Source organism: Macaca thibetana, chromosome 7 (genome assembly GCF_024542745.1).
Source record: "Macaca thibetana thibetana isolate TM-01 chromosome 7, ASM2454274v1, whole genome shotgun sequence".
Taxonomy (NCBI): domain Eukaryota; kingdom Metazoa; phylum Chordata; class Mammalia; order Primates; family Cercopithecidae; genus Macaca; species Macaca thibetana.
Window position 1 is genome coordinate 86,593,818 of NC_065584.1, and position 11,934 is coordinate 86,605,751.

General features: G+C 40.8%; 1 protein-coding gene across 16 annotated transcripts in view; it reads left to right on the forward strand.

The window, feature by feature from the left end:
• The window catches only part of HNRNPC (heterogeneous nuclear ribonucleoprotein C), a 62,275-nt gene that overhangs the window by 47,190 nt on the left and 3,151 nt on the right, over window positions 1-11,934 (forward strand). The window lies entirely within an intron of this gene.

An 11,934-nucleotide genomic window follows, 5' to 3' on the forward strand; every position in this document is an offset into this window, starting at 1 on the left:
TGTGTTCCGATTTGTGCCACAAATACTACTGTATTTTCATACTAAAACTATAGATAAAAACTAGATATATTTTCTTCAGATGTAGTAAATTGCAGCACCACTTTCCCTTATAATTGATCACCTATGAAATTGTTCTCAAATTAGATAGTGGTGATATTGCAGAACTAATAAAAACCACAGAGCAGCACCCTTTTAAATGTTGAATTTTATGGTATGTGAGTGACATTTCAGTTGAAAAAGGATACATCACTGACTTATGGACAGTCATTCTTTTTTGTCATATCTCGTGGACCCTACACCAGGATACTTGCCAGTTAAAGACATAAATGAAACTCTGGTGCTACCAGCCTCAAAAGGTGTAACTCCTGCGCCTGAGGATGGACACCTTTTAGAATTAAAAGAACTCTCAGTCATTGTGGGACATATTGCTAGCCTTCATGGAGACTGATTTACTGTCAGCTCTTTTCTTCTCATCTCTTTTTTTTTCTTTTTTTTGAGACAGAGTCTTGCGCTATTGCCCAGGCCGGAGTACAGTGGCTGGATCTTGGCCCACTGCAGCCTCCACCTCCCAGTTTCAAGTGATTCTCCTGCATCAGCCTCCCAATTAGCTGGGGCTACAGGTGCCTGCCACCATGCCTGGCTAATTATTATTATTATTATTTTTTTTTTCTATTTTTAGTAGAGATGGGGTTTCACCATGTTGGCCAGACTGGTTTCGAACTCCTGACCTCAGGTGATCTGCCTTGGCCTCCCAAAGTGCTGGGATTACAGATGTGAGCCATTGCTCCTGGCGTCTTTCATTCTTATTTGGAGAACTTTGGGCTACATGAAATAGAAAATGCCAATAAATTGGCAGGTTTGATAACAGGCTTTATTATGATAGCGGAGACATGGTGCACACCTGGTGAACAAGAAGCCTGGTTCAAAAAGACTGGTTTAGTTCAATGGTCTTTCTGAGGACTTTTTCAGCTTAACTCATTTTGTATATGGTACATGACTAGTAATACAGTATATAAGTAACTGGAGTATGAAATTCTTTCATTACAGGTTTTCAGAGTGCTGTTATTATTCCATAGCTAAATATATTAATATGTCAGTGCAATAGAAATAGACAAATCTTCAAGAACTCACAGGTCAAAGATGACACTTATAACAAAGATTTGTGAGGGGCCCTAATGCGTTTGGGGAGCAGCCAGCTGTAAAAACAAAATTGTAAAGAATGTTAGTTGTAAAGGCTTTGTATAACATGTTCTGGGATTGTGTCCTATAGATGATATTTTAGAAACAGCCCTGTGGCTGGAGGAAAAAAGATGTGTTAACATTGTAAATGTTGGAATGGAGAAGAGGAGGTTGGGAGAATTTTTGAAGTAGTAGTAGACACAACAGTAGTATGACATAACATAGAATATGTCTTGATGTGGTTGGTTGGACTAAAGGTATGAAAGTAGATGCTTGTAGGAAAATAATAGTCAAAAGCTGATGTTTTTGAGTAACACCATACCTGAGAGATGGGTTTGTTTATATTTATATTTATGAAAGGAGAGAGTGCCAAAATACGTTATTTGAATTTTGAAAACTGGGGACTTTCTGCATTGAAAGGCGTGTGTTTCAGAGAGTAGGAGACTTCTAGGCTACTTTGAAAAGCTAACAGATGACTCTGAGACATGTCATTTTAGGTGGAGAGGGCACTCTGGGCTTGAAAGTTTTGGATTTGCTCATAGCTACACTATTAGTTAAATCTTTGTTTTGGGAACCTGTGTGTCATACATATAGGTGCCAGAAGGATTTTAGATGGTGACATAGATTAGTATACACTTTTGGCATAAATCAGTTATTAGACTTTTTTGTTTTTTGAGACATGATCTGGCTCTGTTGCCCAGGCTCAAGTGCAGTGGCACATCACAGCTCACTGCAACCTCTGCCTCCCGGGTTCAAACAATTCTCCTACCTCAGCCTCCTGAGTAGCTGGGACTATAGGCACATGCCACCATGGCTGGCTAATTTTTGTATTTTTAGTAGAGATTAGGTTTCGCTGTGTTGCCCGGGCTGATCTTGAACTCCTGAGCTCAAACGATGTGTCCACCTTGGCCTCCAAAAAGTGCTAGGATTATAGGCGTGAGCCCTGGCATCTGGCTGGACTTAAATTTTGATAAAATGTTTATTTCTTAGTATTCCTTTTAGATTAGTTTCTTATTGTGTCCTGGACTTGTTGAGTAGGTGGGAGATACTTCTTTGTAGGAGAGGAATTTGGGTCTGAATCAATCTGCTGTATGACTGAGTTGAGTGGTGGTCTGATTAAATTTTTACCCAATACTGCTGTTTACAAATCTTCTTGAGGGCATTCTTCAGGTAGATTTTGTTAGCCTCCTTGTTGTTGCTTTTCTTTTTGAGATGGAGTCTCACCCTGTTGCCCAGACTGGAGTGCAGTGGCGCGATCTCAGCTCACTGCAACCTCTGCCTCCTGGGTTCAAGCAATTCTCCTGCCTCAGCTTCCTGAGTAGCTGGGATGACAGGCACACACCACCACTCCCGGGTCTTTAGTAGAGACGGGGTGTTTGGTTGGCCGGGCTGGTCTCGAACACCTGACCTAGAGATCCGGCTGCCTCAGCCTCCCAGAGTGCTGGGATTACAGGCGTGAGCCATCATGCCCAGCTGGTGTTGCTTTTTCTTTCCTTAATTAGTGTTACTGAGATTTAATTCATATACCAGAAGATTCATCCATTTAAAGTATACAGTTCACTTTAGTAAATTCAGAGTTGTGCAGTTAGGAACATGATCTAATTTTAGAACATTCTATCACACTACAAATTATTTCTGTACGGATTTGCCTATTTGGGGCATTCATATAAGTGGAATTGTACAATATATGTCTTGTGACTGGCTTTGTCCTCTTAGAATATTTTCATGGTTCATCCATGTTGTACCATGTATCAGTACTTCCTTTCCCTTTATGGTTACTCCATTTTGTTATTCTTTAGTCAGTTGATGGACATTTGAGTTTTTTGGTACATCTTTGAAAATGCCGCTGTGGCCAGGCATAGTGGCTCCCGCCTGTAATCCCAGCACTTTGGGAGGCCCGGGACAGGACACATCATGAGGTCAGGAGGTCGAGACCATCCTGGCTAACACGGTGAAACCCCCTCTCTACTAAAAACACAAAAAATTAGCCAGGCCTTGTGGCAGGCGCCTGTAGTCCCAGCTACTGGTGAGGCTGAGGCAGGAGAATGGCATGAACCTGGGAGGCAGAGCTTGCAGTGAGCTGAGATTATGCCACTGCACTCCAGCCTGGGCGATAGAGCGAGACTCCGTCTCCCAAAAAAAAAAAAATCTGCTATGGAGATTGGTATGCAAATTTTTGTATGGTCATGTGTTTTCATTTCTTTTAAGTATGTATACCTAGGAGAAGTGCTGGGTTGTATGATGATTATATGGTCAGCCTGACCAACAGCCAAACTGTTTACCAAAAGTGGCTGTACCCTTTTATATTCTCATCAGTCATGTGGAAGGTTCCAGTTCCTCCGCTTACATTCATATCTGTCTCTTGCTTTTATCCGTTCTAGAGTGTAGTGGTATCTCAGTCAGAATTTAATTGCATTTTCTTCAAAAATATTGGATGTCTTTTCATGTGCTTTCCAGCTCCCCCCCTTGTTTTTTTGAAACCGAGTCTTCCTCTGTCACCCAAGCTGGAGTGCAGTGGCGCCATCTCAAGCTCTGTCTTCTGAGTTCACACCATTCTCCTGCCTCAGCCTCCTGAATAGCTGAGACTACAGGCACACACCACCACGCCTGGCTGATTTTTTTGTATTTTTAAGTAGAGACGCGGTTTCACCGTGTTAGCCAGGATGGTCTCAATCTCCTGACCTTGTGATCTGCCTGCCTTGGCCTCCCAAAGTGCTCGGATTACAGGTGTGAGCCACTGCTCCTGGCCCAGCCATTTGTTTACTCTTCCACAAATGTATTCAGATGCTTTGCTGATTTTTGTATAGGATTTGTTATATATTCTGGAAACAAGACTCTGAATACAACATCTGACACTGCCCCCTTTACCTCCCAGTTTCAAAGGATCATCCTGAGTTCCTGGAATACAGGTGCACCACCACACTTGACTTTTTTTTTTTTTGTATTTTTAGTAGAGATGGGGTTTCACCATGTTGCCCAGGCTGGTCTCAAACTCCTGGTATTAGTCACTGGGCCTGGCCAACAGCTGATTTAAAAACAAAAACAAAAAACCTTGAAAATATATTCAATTTTTTTGTAAAGTATGATATTCAACTTTTATCTGATTTTCATTGGGAAATCCTCTCCCTTGGTCCTTATCAAGCTAGAAAATCAAAACAGCAATCCTCTGGCTTTTCAGCTATTACATAGATAGGGTTTGGTTTGTTACACATTGTTGATTGTGTGATTTATGGACTATTTCCTAGAAGCAGTTGGGAACTTCATTTATTTACTCAACAATTATTTGTTATGATCCTGCTGTGACGCATTGTATATAGCAGGAGTACTATAATAAGAAATAGAGGCCGGGAGCGAAAGCGGTGGCTCACGTCTGTAATCCTAGCACTTTGAGAGGCCGAGGCAGGTGGATCACCTGAGGGTCAGGAGTTCGAGACCAGCCTCGCTAACATGGTGAAACCGCATTTCTACCAAAAATACAAAAAATTAGCTGGGCGTGGTGGCATAAGGCATAATGTCTTTAGCTTTCACTTTGAATGAGATGGGAAGCTATTAGACGCTTTGTGAAGAGAATGGGAGGGTCTTACTCATATTTTAACAAGATCACTCTTATTGAGAAAGATAATGGGTGGCGGCCGGGTGCGGTGGCTCAAGCCTGTAATCCCAGCACTTTGGGAGGCCGAGACGGGCGGATCAGAGGTCAGAGATCGAGACCATCCTGGCTGACACGGTTCTCTACTTTAAAAATACAAAAAACTAGCCAGGCGAGGTGGCGGCGCCTGTAGTTCCAGCTACTCGGGAGGCTGAGGCAGGAGAATGGCGTGAACCCGGGAGGCGGAGCTTGCAGTGAGCTGAGATCCGGCCACTGCACTCCAGCCTGGGCGGCAGAGCGAGACTCCGTCTCAAAAAAAAAAAAAAAAAAAAAAAAAAAAAAAGAAAGATAATGGGTGGCTGTTAGATTTATCCATCAGAGAAGCAGTGATTTTTGGTGGGACCACAGAAACGGCAATGGGAGTGTTGAAAAGCAGTTGGATTTTGAAGGTGATGCTGAGAAATTTGCTTGTGTTGTGAGGCCTGAGAGAGGAATCAGAGTTGTAGCCAGTGTTTTTGTCGGACAACTGAAATTATGGAATTTACAGTGATAGTGATTGGGAGGAGCTAAGGTGAGGAGCAAATATCATAGATCAGTTGTGGACATGTTAAAGTTGATCCATTTGGAGAGAGATTAAGCAGTTGTTTATATGGTTCTAAGGGAGTCATCTGCTTAGAGTTTATAAAACCACAATACTAGATGAGTGGAAACAGAAAAGAGATTCTGGGGGTACTGTGACCTTTAAAGAATGTGGTGATAAGGAAAAAATGAGCAAAGGAGATTGAAAATGCCAAAATGAAAAATAGGACAAAACATAGAAGCATGAAGTATCTTGGAAGCTGTATGAACATATGTCAAAAGAGTAGAAAGGCAAACGAGCTCTGTCACATGTCATTAATAGTTCGAGTAGTGGGAGAATTTAGAAAATGTCTTTTTGAATTAGCGGTGTCATTGGTGACCTTTGACAAAGGTAGGTACTGGTAAAGGCAGAAATCTCACACAGGTATTTCAGGTGAATGGAAAGGTAGAAATTGGAGTCAGCATAGAAAACATACAATAAAAATCACCCTTTTGGTGTATAATTCCTGCATCAGATTTGATTTACAAAATGCATAGTCATAAAACCATCACTATAACCAAGATAGAAATAGTTCCCAATTCTCTGAAATACACCTTTGTCTTCAACCACTTTTCCTTCACTCTGTTCCCTAGCAATCATATCTGTTCCTTGAAAACAATTTTATTGTAAGGATTTTTTTGTATTTTATTTTATTGTATTTTATTTTTGTAATTTATTTTATTGTATTTTACTCTTCTATCTTGATAAAATGAGAATAAAGGAATGAGAATAAAGGAATCAATGGGCTCATGTTCTTCAAAATACTGTTATGTAATTTCAGCTTTATTTTAAAAATACTTAATTTTTTTCTTTTTATTTTTTTTCTTTTTCTTTTCCTTCCTTCCCTCCCTCCTTCCTTCCCTCCCTCCCTCCTTCCTTCCTTCCTTCTCTTCCTTTTCTTCCTTTTCTTCCCTCCCTCCCTTCCTCCCTTCCTTGTAAATGCTTCGCTCTGTCGCCAGGCTGGAGTGCAGTGGCATGGTCTTGGCTCGCTGCAGCCTCCGCCTCCTGGGTTCAAGTGATTCTCCTGCCTCCGCCTCCCAAGCAGCTGTGATTACAGGCACACGCCACCATACCCAGCTCTAATTTTTGTATTTTTGTAGAGATGGGGTTTCACCATGTTGGCCAGGCTGGTGTTGAACTCCTGACCTCATGATTGGCCCACCTCGGCCTCCCAAAGTGCTGGGATTACAGGCATGAGCCAATGCAATTTTTTTTCTTTGTCTCACAGGCTGGTCTTGATCTCCTGGGCTCAAGCAGTCTGCCTGCCTTGGCCTTCCAAAGTGCTGGGATTACACAGAGCCACTGCATGCGACTCAATTTCAGTTTTTTTTTGGAGACAGAGTGTCGCTTTGTCTCCCAGGCTGGAATGCAGTGGTGCGATCTCAGCTCACTGCAACCTCTGCCTCCCAGGTTCAAGCAGTTCTCGTGCCTCAGCCCCCTGAGTAGCTGGGACTATAGGTGCGTGCCACACACCCTGCTGATTTTTTGTATTTTAGTAGAAACTGGGTTTCACCATGTTGACCAGGCTGGTCTCTTTAACTCCTGACCTCAGGCAATCCGTCTGCCTCTGCCTCCGAAAGTGCTAGGGTTAAAGGCATGAACTACTATGCCTAGCCTCAATTTCAGTTGTTTAAAAAATAAAAATTGCACCACACTGTTGGTTTAAAATTTTATCTTTGGTGAACATCGACACTGACATATGGGAGTATGTGTATTGTTGAATATCATGACAAATGAATAATGTTAAAATTCTTTGGTACTGCGCACGGTGGCTCATGCCTGTAATTGCAGCACTTTGGGAGGTTGAGACTGGTGGAGTTCACGACCAGCATGGCTAATAACATGGTGAAACTCCATCTCTACAAAAATTACAAAACCTAGTTTGGCTTGTTTTGGTAATTTTCGTGTACCTGTAATCCAAGCTACTTGGGAGGCTGAGGCCATATACAGAAGAAAAGCCAGGGATTTTTTTTTCCCCCTTTCTTAAAACAGTTTTCAATCCAGTCAAGTTTCTGAATTGAGGATTGATCTAGGACTCAAGCAACCTGCATGTTACAGACTAGATTCTTTTTGACTCAGAAAGTTTTCAGGTGCATTTTCAAATTGTCTGGTTTTGTGTTAAGATAGTTTCCTAATGAAATCACTTTTTCCCTTAATATGCTATCTTGCATATTTTAAGATGTCAAATTTTATTCCTCTTAAAATAAGTATGTACATTTAATGTATTTTTTCTTCTCTGTTTCCAAGTTGTCAGTCAATGGAGCCATTTTCAGTCAAATGACTTAGAATTTGCAAAAATATCCCTAAATACTAATATCTGTAATTCTTTCTGATAGAATATTACAGAACCAATTATTGATTGATGCCATTGGCTCAATATAGGAGCTATTGCTACCTATTCTTGGTAGTAGGGATGTATGTGGTGTTCCCCAACCCATATCAGTGATCTTTGGACAAGGCTAACCCAACAATGTGGTAACAACCTGTTTCCATTTTTTCCCCCTTAATTACCAGAATTATATTTTCTTTAAAAATTATGTTAGTTTCCCCATGTGGTGAATACCTTGTATAGCTCCAGTGGTGAGCAAATGAGATACTGGTTTACAATTTAATCATTTTATATTTTAAATGAGTGGTGCTTGCAGTTGATAGTATCTGGGTAAACTGGTGCTAGACTAACCAAGACAGATGTTTGTGGTGAAGTACTTGCAAATAACATTAGAAATCATCTATTTCAGTTTAGAAATAAAACACAAGGTACAGAAATTTTGCTGGTTGATTCTATTTTTAAGCACAAAAGCAAGAATTCCAACTACATTATGAATAGATTTTATTCTTGGTCACAGTTTGACATATTGTTATTTAAATTGTAATGTAAACCTATATTAAACTTTCATATCGGTTTTTCTTTTTATCCACACAGTTAAGAGTTTGAGGCAAGATGTCTATCATCAATTGGTAGTTCATAAAAACGGCTTCTTTGGTTCTCTTAATTTTTGTTTTGAGACAGAGTCTTACCCTGTGATCCATGCTGGAGTGCAGTGGTGCGATCTTGACATACGACCTCCACCTCTTAGGTTCAAGCGATTCTTGTCCCTCAGCCCCCTCAGTACCTGAGATTACAGGAGTGTGCCACCACACCTGGCTGTTTTTGTATTTTTTAGTAGACACTGGGTTTCACCATGTTGGTCAGGCCTGTCTCCATCACCTGGCCTCAAATGAGCAGCCCACCTTAGCCTCCCAAAGTGCTGGGATTACAGGTGTGAGCCACCCTGTCTGGCAAAATCTGTTGACATTTTTAAGATGAGAACCAGCTGTGGTCCATTAAGTAAGTCCATGCACCAAATGATAGCTTTATTAATAGATTAACTTCTAATTTTTTCTACTCTGGTATAGTGTTGACATGTCTTATTAGTCAGGTTTTTGAGGCCCAGGAAATGTCACTGTGTTGCAGCTAATGTCTTACAGTCAGAATTTCGATTTAAGAATCTTCCCTTTGAAAACCTTTTCTTAGTACGTGTCTTGTAATGCTTTTACATTTGGAGATTGGGGTAGACATTCTTTGTCTTTTTTTTGTGGTAGGGGAGATAAAAGCTTTTACTCTGTCTCCCAGGCTGGAGCACAGTGGCTCTCTGCAACCCCCGCTGCTTCCTTCCTCTGTTCAAGCCTCCTGAGTAGCTGAGATTACAGGTGTGCCACTGCATCCAGCTGGTGTGTTTTGTCTTTTTTTTTCTTTCTTCTTTTTTTAAAAGACGGAGTCTTGCTCTGTCACTGAGGCTGGAGTGCAATGACATGATCTCAGCTTACTGCAACCTCTGCCTTCTGGGTTCAAGCAGTTCTCCTGCCTGAGCCCTCCTGAGTAGCTGGAATTACAGGTGTGTGCCAGCATGCCCAGCTAATTTTGGTATTTTTAGTAGAGATGGGATTTCACCATGTTGTTCAGGCGTTTCTTGAACTCCTGGCCTCATGATCTGCCTGCCTCCACCTCCCAAAATGTTGGGGTTACAGGCATGAGTTTCCATGCCTGGCTGGTGTGTTTTGTCTTTTTTGTTTTGTTTTGTTTTTTGAGGTGGAGTTCGCTCTGTTGCCCAGGCTGGAGTCACAGATCTCAGCTCACTGGAAGCTCCACCAGCCTCCCAAGTAGCTGGGACTACAGGCGCCCGCCACCTCGCCCGGCTAGTTTTTTTGTATTTTTTAGTAGAGACGGTGTTTCACAGTGTTAGCCAGGATGGTCTCGATCTCCTGACCTCGTGATCCGCCCATCTCGGCCTCCCAAATTGCTGGGATTACAGGCTTGAGCCACCGCGCCCGGCTGTGTTTTGTCTTAATCTGTTCAGGTAATTAATGTCTCTAGAGTGTTTTAATTTCTTTGAAGAGGTAGTTAATTACTTTTAATCTGACTTGATTTTATACCAACACTTAACCATCGAGTTTGATTATGGGTACAGTTATAATTCTCCTAGAGTTAATTCTTTTTCCCCTGGTAAAAGATTTTAAACAGCCTAGGCTTAATCAGTAAATAATCAGCAGCTATTGTTGCCTATTTTATAGCTTTCTCAGTGAGAATTTCTAGTTAATTTTTAGCTGGTGCTTGAAGTAGTCATACTGAGCTTCTTAATATATATCCCTTTTAACTTAAAGGTTGTCACACTATGTATTTTTTTTTTGTATTTTCACACTTACCCTCAACATTTTTCGAGGCAAGGACTACTTCCTCAAATGTGAATGAGAGTCCATTTCTGCCTGAGCAGCATTCTGTGTAACTAAAAGCCCTTTAAGCCCTACTGGCTGAAATAGTGTGAAATATTTTTCTTCAGAAAAGTAGAGAATTTGACTCCTGATTGTGTTCATGGGACTGTTACATAGATTCAAAACAAAATTGTATTACTTGCTTCATTTTGGTTATGGTCAGATGAAATAGTAGGTTTTAAAAGGAAATTCCAGTGACAGTAGGGAACTAGGTAGCCAGCTCGTTGGTTTAGATGCAGGTGCCGGTGAAGGTTAGTGGCTTAGGAGGTAGATTAGATATATCCATTGGACTGGGGCTTAAGCTCAGTTTAATGCTCATGGATACGGATAACTCATTTTGATTTACCTCCAGAAATTGTTATTATGCAATTTGTGCAAGTGTTATCTCACACAAAGGGTATCAGTTTCTGAACACTGATATTTTATAGTTTCTGTATAATACTTTGAAATATTTTGGTCAAAAAGAGCAAAAGTTTGACAAAATGGGAAAGTAGTAGTGATAATAAAAAGTTAGTTTTTTGTTTTTTTTTTTTGCGTTAATTCCCATGAATGGATGAAACTAACAGATTAACCATACTTAGGGGAAATGCCAACTTTTTTTTTTTTTTCTTTTGAGACAGTGTTGCTCTGTTCCCCAGGTTCAAGTGCAGTGGTGCAGTCATGGTATTCTCTCATCTTCTGGGCTCAACCAGTCTTCCCACCTCAGCTTTCCTTGCTCTTTTTTAATTTAGGAAAATGTTCCTGTCCATAGCCACTCTTGGGACAAGATTAAACATTACTTTGTTGATCTAGTGTGGAAAACACTTTAGGTTAACAGGGGAGAGAATTAGCAATGAGATCTTGTAAATGTTTTCACTACAGGAAGATTGGAGATACTACAACTCAGAATAACTTGCCACCATTGTATATGTGTAAGAGGGAGTATCATGACAAAGATGATTAATAAAATTTTTAAAGTTCTTGATTACATCACATTTATTTTTTAAGAAATCTTTGGAGTTAGGCAGAGCAGTTGGTAGGTGTATTTTTATAGAGTACCTGGGCCTTTGCATTAAGTTAGTTGCGTTTTTAAAAAGCTTGTAGAATTAAAGGACTTTTTCATATGTTGCCACAATGGAAATGACAATGTGGAATGTATAAAGTTTAGAACTGATGTCCATGTAAGAAGTATTTGTTCTGTTTTGAATTTTCTCTTTACAAATGTTAGTGTACCAAGCTACTGCTTTGGAGTATCTTTATCAATCACTGGGATACTAAATTTATTATTATAAGACATTTGAAATTAAGATTTCTTTTTTTTTTTTTTTTTTTGAGACGGAGTCTCGCTCTGTTACCCAGGCTGGAGTGCAGTGGCCGGATCTCAGCTCACTGCAAGTTCCGCCCCCTGGGTTCACACTATTCTCCTGCCTCAGCCTCCCGAGTAGCTGGGACTACAGGTGCCTGCCACCTCGCCCAGCTAGTTTTTTGTATTTTTTAGTAGAGACGGGGTTTCACTGTGTTAGCCAGGATGGTCTCGATCTCCTGACCTCGTGATCCGCCCGCCTGGGCCTCCCAAAGTGCTGGGATTACAGGCTGGAGCCACCGCGCCTGGCCTGAAATTAAGATTGCTAATAGAAACATCAGTTAGTTGAGCAACCAGTATTTATTTGAGTGCTAAGTGTGTACTGGCCAGTGAATTTAGACACAGGTAAATAGTGAACAAGATAGACAGTGGTCTCTGCCCTGTTGGAATTAAGTGTAAATTTAGTTAGAAATAATACTACCTGTTTTTATATGAGATATTTTATATCAGTAGTAT